The 18013-nt window shown below is 41.0% G+C and overlaps 1 long non-coding RNA gene across 1 annotated transcript; it reads right to left on the bottom strand.

Annotated features, from left to right (window-relative positions):
* Positions 1 to 1987: 1987 nt before the first annotated feature.
* LOC145864069 (uncharacterized) lies at positions 1988 to 17068 on the bottom strand. The gene is made up of 2 exons (XR_014382642.1): positions 16510 to 17068; positions 1988 to 4107 (listed from the first exon to the last, which is right to left on the bottom strand). It is a non-coding gene; the product is annotated as an uncharacterized LOC145864069 (long non-coding RNA).
* Between the last annotated feature and the right edge of the window lie 945 nt (positions 17069 to 18013).

Genomic DNA, 18013 nt, shown 5'->3' with positions numbered 1-18013 from the left:
CGCCATCTTTGATCCAGTTCAGTTCTGTGTAGGGGTACCCCTCTCTCCTAGTATTTCTGTCCGCCATCTTTGATCCAGATCAGTTCTGTGTAGGGGTACCCCTCTCTGCTAGTATTTCTGTCCGCCATCTTTGATCCAGTTCAGTTCTGTGTTGGGGTACCCCTCTCTCCTAGTATTTCTGTCCGCCATCTTTGATCCAGATCAGTTCTGTGTAGGGGTACCCCTCTCTCCTAGTATTTCTGTCCGCCATCTTTGATCCAGTTCAGTTCTGTGTAGGGGTACCCCTCTCTCCTAGTATTTCTGTCTGCCATCTTTGATCCAGTTCAGTTCTGTGTAGGGGTACCCCTCTCTCCTAGTATTTCTGTCCGCCATCTTTGCTGAAGAAAGTCTGTCAGTCACTAGTGCAGCAGCAGCCTCCCCCGGTCCTCGTGCGGCCCGGCAAGAAGTTTAAGATGCGATGGAACGGTTGACGAAAAAAAGAAATCACAGAAAAAATATATTGACTGATTTTGATTTATATCAAAATATTTAGAATATTTTAGGCCTAGCGACGTCTCTGATTCCTACCCTTTAACTTTTTGTCTGAAAATAAAATAAACATTTTTTGGACTAACAGTCTGAAGGACACATCTCGTGTTATTCTGGTTAAACAGTGAGAGACTAGTTGATGAAGGATATGTCATGTTTTACTCGTACCTCAGCCAGCATTGTGAATGGTTAGGAAATAATGTCATGTTTTACTCGTACCTCAGCCAGCATTGTGAATGGTTATGAAATAACATGTCATGTTTTACTCGTACCTCAGCCAGCATTGTGAATGGTTATGAAATAACATGTCATGTTTTACTCGTACCTCAGCCAGCATTGTGAATGGTTATGAAATAACATGTCATGTTTTACTCGTACCTCAGCCAGCATTGTGAATGGTTATGAAATAACATGTCATGTTTTACTCGTACCTCAGCCAGCATTGTGAATGGTTAGGAAATAATATGTCATGTTTTACTCGTACCTCAGCCAGCATTGTGAATGGTTAGGAAATAATATGTCATGTTTTACGAGTACCTCAGTCAGCATTGTGAATGGTTAGGAAATAATATGTCATGTTTTACGAGTACCTCAGCCAGCATTGTGAATGGTTATGAAATAATATGTCATGTTTTACTCGTACCTCAGCCAGCATTGTGAATGGTTAGGAAATAATATGTCATGTTTTACTCGTACCTCAGCCAGCATTGTGAATGGTTAGGAAATAATATGTCATGTTTTACTAGTACCTCAGTCAGCATTGTGAATGGTTAGGAAATAATATGTCATGTTTTACTCGTACCTCAGCCAGCATTGTGAATGGTTAGGAAATAATATGTCATGTTTTACTCGTACCTCAGCCAGCATTGTGAATGGTTAGGAAATAATATGTCATGTTTTACTCGTACCTCAGCCAGCATTGTGAATGGTTATGAAATAATATGTCATGTTTTACTCGTACCTCAGCCAGCATTGTGAATGGTTAGGAAATAATATGTCATGTTTTACTCGTACCTCAGCCAGCATTGTGAATTGTGTCTGAGGCGGTGACATACTAGACCATGGCAGTAAATCTAATACTTAGGTGTTTTTAGTCATGCATGAAAGGTCTGTGTTGGTTCTGTGGTTATAAGTTACATCTGTGGCCATGCTGGCAGGGTCTGAATGAAACCTAATGTCCAGTGGGATTGATCTGTTTGATCCAATTGTTTGTTTCAGTTTTCAGTAGTTGAATCCTTTGACGTATTGTTGATTTCAAAATGTTTAATCTTCAACAAATGAACTGGGTTGGTTGAAAAGTGATACTAAACTTACATACCACAGTGGAAGATATCTTGAATTTATACTGTTTTTCATACTAAGATGGACAAAGATATGTGTTGCTTTTGCACATATTTGTTCAATGGTTTGACAAGAGTCTTGATTGGTCGGTCATTGGGTTCATTTGTTTCACAATATGTTCAAATCAAATCAAGCTTTATTTATACAGCACATTTCAGACATGGATGCAACACAATGGCTTCATAGGAAAAAACAAATAAACAATGAAAATATACAATTATTTACTTCAACAAACATAAGAGGATAAAAAACAGAAGATTAACAACTGAAAGACTAATGAACATTCTAAGGAAAATGACATTGATTAAAATATTAACAATTGGATGCAACATCCAACCCAAAATATCAGCTTGTTTTACTACACTGTATGTTGTTACGTTCCCCAGCAAGAAAACATAAATGGAAAAACCAAAGCCTGTAACACCTTCCCCCTTAATAAGGCTAGGCCTCCCGCTAGCGGGACACCAGTCAACAACATCCGGTGAAATTGGAGGGCGCGCAATTCAAATAAATAATCGTAATATTAAACATTTATGAACATACAAGTATCATTTAAAAGCTTAAATTATTGTTTATCTAGGAAGTAAGGAAGTATGTTCAATAGAAAAGTAAAATTAGCAAGCGCGTGTCCTCTTCATCGCACGCCAACAGACTGATATTGTACCGGGACTCTTTGTACAAAAACTTCAAATCTTGCTAGCTTTTGAAGAAACAAGCCTGAAACAATGAACAAAAACTGTTGACATCTAGTGGAAGCCATAGGAATTGCAATCTGGAAGCTGGAATTACATAGATACATAGAACCCATAGCTTTCTATTATAAGAGCCTAGGAGCTCCGAAAAATTCTGGTTGGATTTTCTCCTGCCATATCAATTGTGTTATAGTCTCATACATTATTTTAACATTTCTACAAACTTCAAAGTGTTACCTATCCAATGCTACCAATTATATGTATATCCTGGCTGGGCCTGAGTAACTTTGGGCACGTCAGTCAGGCGGAGAAAAATTGAGATAAATAGACCCTATCCCTAACTTAAGACAACAAATATATCCTATATTTTTTTCCCCCCACTAGCTTCTAGAACTCTCGTCCCATTGGAACGAGCCCAAACAAAACAAAACTAATCTCCAAAACAGAAAAACGTTAGGCCAAAATCAATTGTGATACTGTTAAAATGAACAGCTCAAAAACCACATGGAATCTGGGAATAATGTGTACATCACTGGTTAGAGGACCATTTGTAGAAAACAGCTAGCTAAATTTTGATTCCAGTGGGTCACCAATGCTGTAAGTGTAACACAGCTCTTGTTTTGTTAGTCACTTTTTGTTAAATCTCATAAATAGTACTCTTTAATTTCAGAGCCTGGATTTTCCCCCTGAGGCTAATATCCATATCATGCTGAAATCAATAGAACAGGGGACAAATGTTTAGGGTTCTACATTGTGACATCATTAAAATACTCCTACTACAATGTTTAAACATTCTACATTGTGAGATTTATTTTCATTGATATGAAACAACTCCTTCATGTATGTTTTTTCTGATGTTTGATCAGAGATCTTTTACTAGAGTATCTCTTGTCACATTGATCACAGCTATAAGGTTTCTCTCCTGTGTGTGTTCTCTGGTGTATAGTCAGACTGCTAGAAGTAACAAAACTCTTCCCACATCGATCACAGCTATAAGGTTTCTCTCCTGTGTGTGTTCTCTGGTGTGATATCAGGCTGAATGACTGACTAAAAGTCTTCCCACATTGTTTACAGTTATATGGTTTCTCTCCTGTGTGTGTTCTCTGGTGTTTAGTCAGACTGCTAGAGGTAACATATCTCTTCCCACATTGATCACAGCTATAAGGTTTCTCTCCTGTGTGTGTTCTCTGGTGTGATTCTAAACATCCTGAAGAAACAAAACTCTTTCCACAGTCAGAGCAGCTTAAAAGTTTCTCTCCTGTGTGTGTTCTCTGGTGTTTAGTCAGACTGCTACATGTAAGATATCTCTTCCCACATTGATCACAGCCAAAAGGTTTCTCTCCTGTGTGGATTCTCTGATGAATTGTAATGCCTGCTGAGGAGGTGAATCTCTTCCCACAGTCAGAGCAGCAGTGAGATTTTTTCCCTGTGGGTCTCTGCAGGTGTTTCTTGAGGTGTTCTGATCTGAAGAGACTCTTCTCTGCCTCGTCAGCATCATGATGTTGTTGATGCTCCCCAGAGGATCCACGACTGTCCCGCCTCTCTCCTGTGTGAACAGAGTCAGACAGATGGTTAAAGGCCCACAACAGCAGTAATCCACTGTAAAAGGTGATGCCAACAGCGTAGCCATGATGTTGTAAAACAATTGACGTCTGTAATGAATGTTAAAATTATTTGACAATTGTCTTAAGACAGTCAAGTGAGAAAGTTCTATTTTGTCTTGTTTTCACATTAGTAGTAACATCGATGATTGTAGGCTAGACATAAGTTAATACAGTTATTGAAATCCTAAGCACTGTGCCAGTCGACTTTTGGTCTCCAATATAGGCCCCTTTCTGTGTTTGGACTATAAGTGCGATGCACACACAATTTGGTTGCAGAAACTCCTCCCTGCTAATGAGGAAACCACTAGTTTTCGATGTAGTATATCTGGTAATGAGGAAACCACTAGTTATGGATGTAGTATATCTGGTAATGAGGAAACCGATAGTTATGGATGTAGTATATCTGCATGGAGCAAAAATGGTGAGCAAAGATTTTAGTTTTTCACAAGGTATTCTGAATATTACAGCGCATTATCAGCGCAAGATCAGGAGTGCTACTCAAGGAAACTCACATTAAGTTCTGTGTCTATTCACTAATTCACCACCGTGGGGGAAAACTCAGGGGAGTTCTCATAGGCTGACAGCAAAAATAGCCTCCATTTATATGTTGCTTATGAGTGCATTTCACACAAGGTGTGGATAATAATTGTAAGGGTCGTTTGAATGTCCTGTGTGTTATTGTGTTATTGTTGCAAATCAACTGCTTTATACTTAAAAAAACACTTCAACCAGTAAAATGCTCTTTGGCTAGCTTTCCCATCAGCCTGAAACTTAGGGTTGGTATACTAAGTGTTTGCCAAATTGGCGCATAACTTCACCAAACAATAACATAGACCTATAGGACCCATAACTTCACCTAACAATAACATAGACCTATAGGACCCATAACTTCACCTAACAATAACATAGACCTGCTGTAGGACCATAACTTCACCTAACAATAACATGACCTACTGTAGGACCAATAACTGCACCTAACAACAACATAGACCTACTGTAGGACCCATAACTTCACCTAACAACAACATAGACCTACTGTAGGACACATAATTTCACCTAACAATAACATGACCTACTGTAGGACCCATAACTTCACCTAACAATAACATAGACCTACTGTAGGACCCATAACTTCACCTAACAACAACATAGACCTACTGTAGGACCCATAACTTCACCTAACAATAACATAGACCTACCGTAGGACCCATAACTTCACCTAACAATAACATAGACCTACTGTAGGACCCACAATAATACAGAACTTGTTTTTTAATAATTAAGAAAAAAAGGCCAATTTTATTGCTTCTTTAATCAGCACAACAGTTTTAAACATAATTGCAAAAGGGTTTTCTAATGATTAATTAGCCTTTTAAAATGATAAACTTGGATTAGCTAACACAACGTGCCATTGGAACACAGGAGTGACGGTTGCTGATAATGGGCCTCTGGTATGTAGATATTCCATAAAAAAATCTGCCATTTCCAGCTACAATAGTCATTTATATACAGTTGAAGTCGTACATTTACATACACTTCAGCCAAATACATTTAAACTCAGTTTTTCACAATTCTTGACATTTAATCCTCGTTAAAATTCCCTGTCTTAGGTCAGTTAGGATCACCACTTTATTTTAAGAATGTGAAATGTCAGAATAATAGTAGAGAGAATGATTTATTTCAGCTTTAATTTCTTTCATCACATTTCCAGTTGAGTCAGAAGTTTACATACACAATTAGTATTTGGTAGCATTGCCTTTAAATTGTTTAACTTGGGTCAAACGTTTCGTGCAGCTTTCCACAAGCTTCCCAAAATAAGTTGGGTGAATTTTGGCCCATTCCTCCTGACATAGCTGGTGTAACTGAGTCAGGTTTGTATGCCTCCTTGCTCGCACACACTTTTTCAGTTCTGCCCACAAATTTTCTATATCATGTAGCTGTATATAATGAACAGACTAGGTCTATACTGATCCTACATGATGTAACAACACAGTGCATTCGGAAAGTATTCAAACCCCTTCACTTTTTCCACATTGTTACGTTACAGCCTTATTCTAAAATGGATTAAAAAATACTCAACGCATACCCCATAATGACATCACAATACCCCATAATGACATCACAATACCCCATAATGACAAACCAAAAACACGGTTTTAGATTTTTTTTTGCAAATGTATTAAAATAAACTGAAGTATTCAGACCCTTTACTACGTACTTTGTTGAAACACCTTTGGCATCGATTACAGCCTCCAGTCTTCTGGAGTATGATGCTACAAGCTTGGCACACCTGTATTTTGGGAGTTTCTCCCATTCTTCTCTGCAGATCCTCTCAAGCTTTGTCAGGTTGGATGGGGAGCGTCGCTGCACAGCTATTTTCAGGTCTCCGATCGGGTTCAAGTCCGGGCTCTGGCTGGGCCACTCAAGGTTATTCAGAGACTTGTCCCGAAGCAACTCTTGCGTTGTCTAGGCTGTGGGCTTAAGGTCATTGTCCTTTTGGTAGGTGAACCTTCACCCCAGTCTGAGGTCCTGAGCTCTCTGTAGCAGGTTTTCATCAAAGATCTCTCTGCACTCTGTTCATCTTTCCCTCGATCCTGACTAGTCTCCCAGTCCCTGCCGCTGAAAAACATCCCCAGAGCATGATGCTGCCACCACCAGGCGAGCCGCTTTGCATTCAGGCCAAAGAGTTCAATCTGGGTTTCATCAGACCAGAGAATCATGTTTCTCATGGTCTGAGAGTCTTTAGGTGCCTTTTGGCAAACTCCAAGCAGGCTGTCATGTGCCTTTTACTGAGGAGTGGCCTCCGTCTGGCCACTCTACCATAAAGGCCTGATTGGTGTAGTGCTGCAGAGATGGTTGTCCTTCTGGAAGGTTCTCCCATCTCCACAGAGGAACTCTGGAACTCTGTCAGAGTGAACATCGGGTTCTTGGTCACCTCCCTGACCAAGGTCCTTCTCCCCCAATTGCTCAGTTTGGCCATGCGGCCAGCTCTAGGAAGAGTCTTGGTGGTTCCAAACTTCTTCCATTTAAGAATGATGGCGGCCACTGTGTTTTTGGGGACCTTCAAATTTGCAGCCATTTTAAGGTACCCTTCCATAGATCTGTGCCTCGACACAATCCTGTCTCTGAGCTGTATGGACAATTTCTTCGACCTTATGGCTTGGAATTTGCTCTAACATGCATTGACAACTGTGGGACCTTATATAGACAGGTATAATCATAAACAATATGATTTCATGTGGCACAAAACAAAAACACAAATTCTCTGTCAAAAATATAAGTCAGAATAAAGCCTTTCTATTCCCTCGTGATTTCAGGTTCTCTGAATGGGAAAATGTCCTTCCACACAGAGAGAGCAGTGGTTGGACTTTTATCGTGTGTGTCCTCTTATGCTCCTTCAGGCTCCTTAACCAGGTAAAACTCTTTCCACACTGGAAACATTGGAAAGACTTTTCTCCTGTGTGTCGACTCATGCTCATTCAGGCTTCCCAACTGAATAAAACTCATTCCACAGTGGGAACAGTGATAAGTTTGATCCCTCTCCTACCAAAGAAAGAGTATTTAGTTAAATACGAAAAAGAGAACTGAATTAAACCTCCATAAAATAAAACTTTCTTCCTGCGAGGCTAGATTCCTCAAAAACCTGAAGTCAGGTCTCAGAACATACCATAATTTTCATAACTTGGTGGCTGCCCTAATAATAATAATAATAATGTAGAACATTAAATATAACCTTGCTTTCATGTTTACAGGCTGAGCAGAGCTCTATAATAGGGAATGGGAAAGGAGGATACCTTGTCAGTTGTACAACTGAATGCATTCAACTGAAATGTGTCTTGCGCATTTAACCCAATCAGAGAGGTGCAGGGGGCTGCCTTAATCGCCATCCACGCCGTCAGTGCTCGGCTTTTCTTCAGTGTGTTTTCTCTCATGCCTTTTCAGGGTAGCTAACACAGTAAAACTCTTTCTACACTGGGAACATTGGAAAGGCTTTTCTCCTGTGTGTATTCTCTCATGCCTTTTTAGGTTACTTAACACGATAAAACTCTTTCCACACTGGGAACATTGGAAAGGCTTTTCTCCTGTGTGTGTCCTCTCATGAGCTTTTAGGTCCCCTACTCAGGAAAATCTATTTTTACACTGGGAGCAGTGTTAAGGCTTTTCTCCTGTGTGTATTCTCTCATGCTCTTTTAGGTGCCCTCTCTGAGTAAAACTGTTTCCACAATGGGAACATTGGAATGGCTTTTCTCCTGTGTGTATTCTCTCATGCCTTTTTAGGTTACTTAACACGATAAAAAACTCTTTCCACACTGGGAACATTGGAAAGGCTTTTCTCCTGTGTGTGTCCTCTCATGAGCTTTTAGGTCCCCTACTCGGGAAAATCTATTTTTACACTGGGAGCAGTGGTAAGGCTTTTCTCCTGTGTGTATTCTCTCATGCCTTTTCAGATTAGCTAACACAGTAAAACTCTTTTAACACTGGGAGCATTGAAAAGGCTTTTCTCCTGTGTGTGTCCTCTCATGAGCTTTTAGGTCCCCTGATCGGGAAAATCTCTTTTCACATTGGAAGCAGTGGTAAGGCTTTAATCCTGTGTGTGTATTTTCATGAGCTTTTAGGTCCCCTACTCGTGAAAACCTATTTTTACACTGGGAGCAGTGGTAAGGCTTTTCTCCTGTGTGTATTCTCTCATGCTCTTGTAGGTGCCCCCTCTGAGTAAAACGCTTTCCACAATGGGAACATTGGAATGGCTGAGAAAAGGACTCTTCCTGCTGTCATAGCGAGAGTCTGGTCTCTCTCCTGCCAAAGACAAACAGTATCTAGTTAAACAGAGACCTGAATGAAACCTCCACATGATAAAACTGTCTTCCTATGAGGTTTAATTTAGACTAGATCCCTCAATAAAAGAGCAGAACTGGTCATCACAGAGTGGCTGTAGTGCTTTGTAGGCTGGGTAAATCCATTTGAATTCAATACATTTTTGACAGCATCCCTTTTGATTTAAAAAAAGCTATCCTTACATGTTGGACTATGGAAGAAGTGGTAAGAAAGGGACTTTGTAAGTGAATGTAAAAACATTCATGAGATATACAGTACCAGTCAAAAGTTTGGACACACCTACTCATTCCAGGGTTTGTCTTTATTTTTTTACTATTTTCTACATTGTAGAATAATAGTGAAGACATGAAAACTATGAAAACACATATGGAATCATGTGGTAAACAAATCAAAAAATATTTTGGATTCTTCAAAATAGCCACCCTTTGCCTTGATGACAGCTTCACACACTCTTGGCATTCTCTCAACCAGCTTCACCTGGAATGCTTTTCCAACAGTCTTGAAGGAGTTCCCACATATGCTGAGCACTTGTTGGCTGCTTCTCCTTCACTCTGCGGTCCAATTCATCCCAAACCATCTCAATTGGGTTGAGGTCGGGTGATTGTCGAAGCCAGGTCATCTGATGCAGCATTCCATCACTCTCCTTTTTGGTCAAATAGCCCTTACACAGCCTGGAGGTGCGTTGGGTCATTGTCCTGTTGAAAAACAAATGATAGTCCCACTAAGCGCAAACCAGATGGGATGGCGTATCGCTTCAGAATGCTGTGGTAGCCAGACAGGTGTGTGCCTTTCCAAATCATCTCCAATCAATTGAATTTACCACAGGTGGACTCCAATCAAGTTGTAGAAACATCTCAACGATGATCAATGGAAACAGTATGCACCTGAGCTCAATTTCAAGTCTCAAAGCAAACGGTCTGAATACTTACGTAAATAAGGTATTTGTTTTATCTTTATAATAAATGTGAATTTTTTTCTAAAAACCTATTTTCGCTTTGTCATTATGGGGTATTGTGATGTCATTATGGGGTATTGTGCGTAGATTGATGAGGATTTGTATTTATTTAATCCATTGTAGAATAAGGCTGTAACGTAACAAAATGTGGAAAGTCTTTAGTGAGATAAATAAGGGGTTAAAAACATTTTTTTTAATATCTCTTAGATACAGGACAGACACTTCAGAACAAATTTCCTTTCGATTTTTTGGTGGAAACAATGTTACTATGGTTACTGTTGTTCCATGTTGTGAATGTTATCCAATGTGTTACTATGGTTACTGTTGTTCCATGTTGTGAATGTTATCTAATGGGTTACAGCTGTATGGACTAATAATTTTGTCTTACAATTCAAAATCAGAAAGACAAATTATCCTTTAATTTAACCTTAAAACCTGTTAGGGCTAGGGGGCAGCATTGACACGGCTGGATAAAAAACATACCCGATTTAATCTGGTTACCACTCCTACTCAGTAACTAGAATATGCATATACTTATTACATATGGATAGAAAACACCCTAAATTTTCTAAAACTGTTTGAATGGTGTCTGTGAGTATAACAGAACTCAAATGGCAGGTCAAAACCTGAGAGATTCCTTTACAGGAAGTGGCCTGTCTGACCATTTCTGGAACTTCTTTGCCATCTCTATCATTTACTAAGGATCTCTGCTCTAACGTGACACTTCCCACGTCGTCCATAGGCTCTCAGAGCCCGGGAAAAAACAGAATGTCGTCATTCCAGCCCCAGGCTGAAACACATTATCGCCTTTCTCAAGTGGCCCATCAAGAGACACTAGCTTATGCGCGTGACCCCGACCGCCCCCGCCTTTGGGATTTTTTCCTCTGTTTGCCGAAAAGGAGATTCCCTGTCGGAATATTATCGCTTTTCTACGAGAAAAATGACGTAAAAATTGATTTTAAACAGCGGTTGACATGCTTCGACGTACGGCAATGGAATACTTTGAATTTTATGGTCAGGAATTGCGCCAAGCGCGCGACACTTCTTTACTATTTCGGATAGTGTCTGGAACGCACGAACAAAACGCCGCTATTCGGATATAACGATGGATTATTTTGGACCAAACCAAAATTTGTTATTGAAGTAGACGTCCTGGGTGTGCATTCTGACGAAGACAACAAAAGGTAATGACATTTTTATAATAGTAAATATGATTATGGTGAGTGCTAAACTTGCCGGGTGTCTAAATAGCGAGCCCGTGATGCCTGGGCTATGTACTTAGAATATTGCAAAATGTGCTTTCACCAAAAAGCTATTTTAAAATCGGACATATCGAGTGCATAGAGGAGGTCTGTATCTATAATTCTTAAAATAATTGTTATGCTTTTTGTGAACGTTTATCGTGAGTAATTTAGTAAAATGTTAGCGAATTCCCCGTAAGTTTGCGGGGGGTATGCTAGTTCTGAACGTCACATGCTAATGTAAAAAGCTGGTTTTTGATATAAATATGAACTTGATTGAACAAAACATGCATGTATTGTATAACATAATGTCCTAGGGTTGTCATCTGATGAAGATCATCAAAGGTGAGTGCTGCATTTAGCTGTCTTCTGGGTTTTGGTGACATTATATGCTGGCTTGAAAAATGGGTGTCTGATTATTTCTGGCTTGGTACTCTGCTGACATAATCTAATGTTTTGCTTTCGTTGTAAAGCCTTTTTGAAATCGGACAGTGTGGTTAGATTAACGAGAGTCTTATCTTTAAATGGCTGTAAAATAGTCATATGTTTGAGAAATTGAAGTAATAGGATTTTGAAGATTTTGAAAATCGCGCCACAGGCTGGCAGTGGCTGTTACGTAGGTGGGACGAATTCGTCCCGCCGGTCCCATAGAGGTTAAAAGCCCTTCATGTCGGAGTGTGTTTCTACAGTACTATACCGGGGAAGCCCTTCATGTTGGAGGGTGTTTCTACAGTACTATACTGGGGAAGCCCTTCATGTTGGAGTGTGTTTCTACAGTACTATACCGGGGAAGCCCTTCATGTTGGAGGGTGTTTCTACAGTACTATACTGGGGAAGCCCTTCATGTCGGAGGGTGTTTCTACAGTACTATACTGGGGAAGCCCTTCATGTCGGAGGGTGTTTCTACAGTACTATACTGGGGAAGCCCTTCATGTCGGAGGGGGTTTCTACAGTACTATACTGGGGAAGCCCTTCATGTTGGAGGGTGTTTCTACAGTACTATACTGGGGAAGCCCTTCATGTTGGAGGGTGTTTCTACAGTACTATACTGGGGAAGCCCTTCATGTCGGAGGGTGTTTCTACAGTACTATACCGGGGAAGCCCTTCATGTCGGAGGGTGTTTCTACAGTACTATACCGGGGAAGCCCTTCATGTCGGAGGGTGTTTCTACAGTACTATACTGGGGAAGCCCTTCATGTTGGAGGGTGTTTCTACAGTACTATACTGGGGAAGCCCTTCATGTTGGAGGGTGTTTCTACAGTACTATACTGGGGAAGCCCTTCATGTTGGAGGGTGTTTCTACAGTACTATACTGGGGAAGCCCTTCATGTTGGAGGGTGTTTCTACAGTACTATATGGTTCCAGTGTGTTAGTACGAGGCGACTGGTTCCAGTGTGTTAGTACGAGGCGACTGGTTCCAGTGTGTTAGTACGAGACGACTGGTTCCAACCGTTACACGTGCTCTGTCTAAGAAAGTCACCGGGAGCAAGTCTAGTGTTGAGGATGTCAGCGATCCCACCATGGTCCATCTGTCTGAGACATTTAGATACTTTTCTAATGAGGAAACGGTGTCCTGATTTCGGTAAACCTCCTGAGTTGACCTCTCCTTTGAAAACCCCAAAGGTGAGAGTTTGTAGAACCTCTGAATGAAGAGAGGATCCCTACAGTTGACACTTGGATGAACAGAGTCAAGAAGCAGCTGATTGATAAACAGAATAAAGATGTGATCCTCGCCCCTCTTTTTGCTGAGATACATCCAGAAGAGGAGTTTGATGAAGTTTGTGTTGGTAATTTTGACAGAGATGGTGTTCTAACGAGGACATGGTGTTCTCGCGCCACTTCTGGACAAGATGATTGGCCCAGTTTATCTCAAATTGTTGCTCCAGGTGCGCTTCGACAAGAGATACTGAGGTTGGCTCACGATGGTAGTATGGCAGGCCATCTTAGGGTCAACAAGATGTCTGACACAGGATGTTGTGGCTCACGATGGTAGTATGGCAGGCCATCTTGGGGTCAACAAGACGTCTGACACAGGATGTTGTGGCTCACGATGGTAGTATGGCAGGCCATCTTAGGGTCAACAAGATGTCTGACACAGGATGTTGTGGCTCACGATGGTAGTATGGCAGGCCATCTTAGGGTCAACAAGATGTCTGAAACAGGATGTTGTGTCTCACTGTAAATCCTGTGGCGTTTGTCAGCGGACAGGTAAACCGAACTAAGCTGTACCGGTTGCACCTTTGCAGCCTATTACTGCTTTAGACAAACCTTGCAGCGGGGTTCTGGTGGACTGTGTTGGTCCTTTGCAGCCTATTACTGCTTTAGACAAACCTTTCAGCAGGGTTCTGGTGGACTGTGTTGGTCCTTTGCAGCCTATTACTGCTTTAGACAAACCTTTCAGCAGGGTTCTGATGGACTGTGTTGGTCCTTTGCAGCCTATTACTGCTTTAGACAAACCTTTCAGCTGGGTTCTGGTGGACTGTGTTGGTCCTTTGCAGCCTATTACTGCTTTAGACAAACCTTTCAGCAGGGTTCTGGTGGACTGTGTTGGTCCTTTGCAGCCTATTACTGCTTTTGACAAACCTTTCAGCTGGGTTCTGATGGACTGTGTTGGTCCTTTGCCCAGCAGGCTAAGTAGTTCTATGCTCAGGTGGGCGCTGCCTCAACATTATCAGAACAGAGAAACCAGACACGCGCCCCCTCAACATGATCAGGACAGAGAAACCAGACACGCGCTCCCTCAACATGATCAGGACAGAGAAACCAGACACGCGCTCCCTCAACATGATCAGGACAGAGAAACCAGACACGCGCTCCCTCAACATGATCAGGACAGAGAAACCAAACACGCCTCCCTCAACATGATCATGACAGAGAAACCAGACACGCCTCCCTAAACATGATCAGGACAGAGAAACCAGACACGCCTCCCTAAACATGATCAGGACAGAGAAACCAGACACGCGCTCCCTCAACATTATCAGGACAGAGAAACCAGACATGCTCATTGCTCACATGGAGCACCCCAAACAAAAAGACAATGGAAAAAAAATGGACAAATCTTGTAAATGATGGTTCTGAAATAAACCAAAACTGGTTTCTCACAAGTGCAGCAGCTTTTGAACAGACAACGTTTTCACTCCGAGAATGACAACGGTAAATGACTGTAATTAATACATTAACAGAAATGAATGTAACCAAATGACAGGAAGTAACAGTACATTTACTACTGGTGACATTTGTTAACTGAAACACAGCTATTTTTTTTCTTCACTCCAGTGTTAACTGCTAAACTGTAATTACCTCTGTAATTACCCATTTATTGCCTTCCCTCCTTACTTCATTTGCACATGACGGCGATGATAGAATTAGCTATTGTGTTATTGACTGTACGTTTGTTTATCACACGTGTAACTCTGTGTTGTTTTTGTCGCACTGCTTTGCTTTATCTTGGCCAGGTCGCAGTTGTAAATGAGAACTTGTTCTCAACTGGCCACCTGGTTAAATAAAGGTGAAATAAATAAATAAACCCTGATTCCATCCCAAATAGGAATAAGCCTACAAGCTTGTGATTTGAAACCAAACACAGCTAAAGAAAAATTATTAAGAAGCTAATGATCCCTGATTCCTCTGTGGCAACATCATGCTTTCTGGTGAAGTATTTTATTTATTTCTGTATAGACAGGAGGAATTATATCATTTGGGACAATTTATTTCAATTTATTTACCTGTTGGACCCACCACTATGTCATTTCTCTCCTGTTCTATTAGACCCACCACTATGTCATTTCTCTCCTGTTCTATTAGACCCACCACTATGTCATTTCTCTCCTGTTCTATTAGACCCACCACTATGTCATTTCCCTCCTGTTCTATTAGACCCACCACTATGTCATTTCCCTCCTGTTCTATTAGACCCACCACTATGTAATTTCTCTCCTGTTCTATTGGACTCACCACTATGTCATTTCTCTCCTGTTCTATTGGACCCACCACTATGTCATTTCTCTCCTGTTCTATAGGACCCACCACTATGTCATTTCTCTCCTGTTCAATAGGACCCACCACTATGTCATTTCTCTCCTGTTCTATTAGACCCACCACTATGTCATTTCTCTCCTGTTCTATTAGACCCACCACTATGTCATTTCTCTCCTGTTCTATTAGACCCACCACTATGTCATTTCTCTCCTGTTCTATTAGACCCACCACTATGTCATTTCTCTCCTGTTCTATTAGCCCCACCACTATGTCATTTCTCTCCTGTTCTATTAGACCCACCACTATGTCATTTCTCTCCTGTTCTATTAGACCCACCACTATGTCATTTCTCAACTGTTCTATTAGACCCACCACTATGTCATTTCTCTCCTGTTCTATTAGACCCACCACTATGTCATTTCTCTCCTGTTCTATTAGACCCACCACTATGTCATTTCTCTCCTGTTCTATTAGACCCACCACTATGTCATTTCTCTCCTGTTCTATTAGACCCACCACTATGTCATTTCTCTCCTGTTCTATTAGACCCACCACTATGTCATTTCCCTCCTGTTCTATTAGACCCACCACTATGTCATTTCTCTCCTGTTCTATTGGTTTTCATATCAACATTATTTTGTTGTTCAGAAGCCAAAGACACAATCCTAGTTGTTGCAGCTTTAGACTCTCCCTCTTTCTAAGTTTCTAACAGAGATTTTCATCTCTGTCAGATATGAACCTCTACCAGGTGGACTGTATAGAACGGTGTGTTCATCTCTGTCAGATATGAACCTCTACCAGGTGGACTGTATAGAACGGTGTGTTCATCTCTGTCAGATATGAACCTCTACCAGGTGGACTGTATAGAACGGTGTGTTCTAATAAAACACTATAGGAGTTGTCTCCAGATCGCTATGCATATTCATGCTAGTAGCTTAGCATCTCTCTCCATTGAATACAGGCGGTTGACAACAACACTCATAGAATATAAACAATAGATTACAATAATAAGATGTATCCACCAATCCAAAGACAGGATATGTGGGGGCGAGACAACCCACAGTGCCGCTTTGTGGACAACGACTCCCCTTGTTAGGGCAGAGAGACATCTTGTCAGTATATCCATAATCTTTGGTGTAGCCAACCCAACTCTCACATGGCTCTATTGGGGGGAACGGTGTGTAGTAAAACATCACTACATTAAAATCACTACATGCCGTGGCCCCCCAGTCTGCGGTCAGCAGATAGACCCTTCTCAAATATATATGTTAAGTCACTTTTTGGAAACGGAACGAATATCCAAAGTTAAACACATTTAAGGAGGTACTTACTGGTGTTAATCAGATCTCCTATCTCTTCATCGTCCAATGTGACAGTAATCTCCCCTTCCTTCTTCACTCCAAAAACGTCATCCTCCTCTTTCACTCTGAAACGTCTTCCTCTTCTTTCACTGTAACAGCCTCACCCTCTACTTCTTGTTTTACTGTAACATCCTCCTCTTCCTTCTCCTCTTTCACGACAATGTTCAGCCCCAGAGCTTCTTTCTCCGTCCAGCAGACCTCCTCTTCTTTAACAGGAGGGGAGTAGTTTAGGGAGCTCATGTTCGGGGATGTTAGCTAGCTAGCTATCATTAGCGACTAGGCTAATGCTAACTTAACCAGCCAGCTACTATAGCTGACTAATAAAAAAATAACGTAATATTAAATTAAATAGGTTAACAAGTTGATACGACAGAAGTGTGTCTAAAACACAGTAGGTAATATAGACCGAAAGCGTATAAACAGCTTGAATCTTTCGGCTATGTTGGCTAGCAAGCTACCGAGGTGGTTGACGAGCTGTTTATGAAGAACCGTCCACTAGATTATACGTCACGCTGGCAGCATCGCCTGAAAGACGCACATCGCCGTCTGCTGACTGGAGGGAAACGCAGTTGAGGATCAGATTTTATTTTCAGACAAAGATTATTTTAAATGTATTTAATTAACTTTTTTAAACTTTAGTTTATACCGTATTCGGAAAGTATTCAGACTCTTTACTTTTTCCAAAAATGTTTACGCTTTATTCTAAAATGGATTTAATAGAAAATGTTCCTCATCAATCTACACACAATACCCCATAATGACAAAGTGAAAGCAGATTTTTAGAAATTATCGGAAATGTATTACAAATAAAAAACAAAAATACCTTATTTACATAATTATTCAGACCCTTTGCTATGAGACATATTACAGACATATTCAATCTCTCCCTATCCCAGTCTACTGTCCCCACATGCTTCAAGATGTCCACCATTGTTCCTGTAACCAATATATATATATATTTTATTTTATTTAACTCGGGCAAGTCAGTTAAGAACAAATTCTTTATTTACAATGATGGCCTACCCTGGCCAAACCCGGATGACGCTGTGACTCCCAATCACAGCCGGATGTGATTCAGCCTGGATTCAAACCAGGGACTGTAGTGACGCCTCTTGCACTGAGATGCAGTGCTGTAAACCGTTGCGCCACTTGGGAGCCCAGAAAGCAAAGGTAACTGAACTAAATGACTATCGCCCCGTAGCACTCACTTCCATCATCATGAAGTGCTTTGAGAGACTAGTCAAGGATCATATCACCTCTACCTTACCTGATACCCTAGACCCACTTCAATTTGCTTACCGCCTCAATAATCCACAGATGATGCAATCACCATTGCACTGCCCTATCCCATCTGGACAAGAGGAATGCCTATGTAAGAATGCTGTTCATTGACTATAGCTCAGCATTCAACACCATAGTACCGTCCAAGCTCTTCATTAAGCTTGAGGCCCTGGGTCTGAAACCCTGCCATGTG

This window comes from Salmo salar, chromosome 02 (genome assembly GCF_965601325.2).
Source record: "Salmo salar chromosome 02, fSalSal1, whole genome shotgun sequence".
Lineage (NCBI taxonomy): Eukaryota > Metazoa > Chordata > Actinopteri > Salmoniformes > Salmonidae > Salmo > Salmo salar.
The sequence above is the reverse complement of the archived record's forward strand: the minus strand, read 5'-3'. Positions and strand labels throughout refer to the sequence as shown.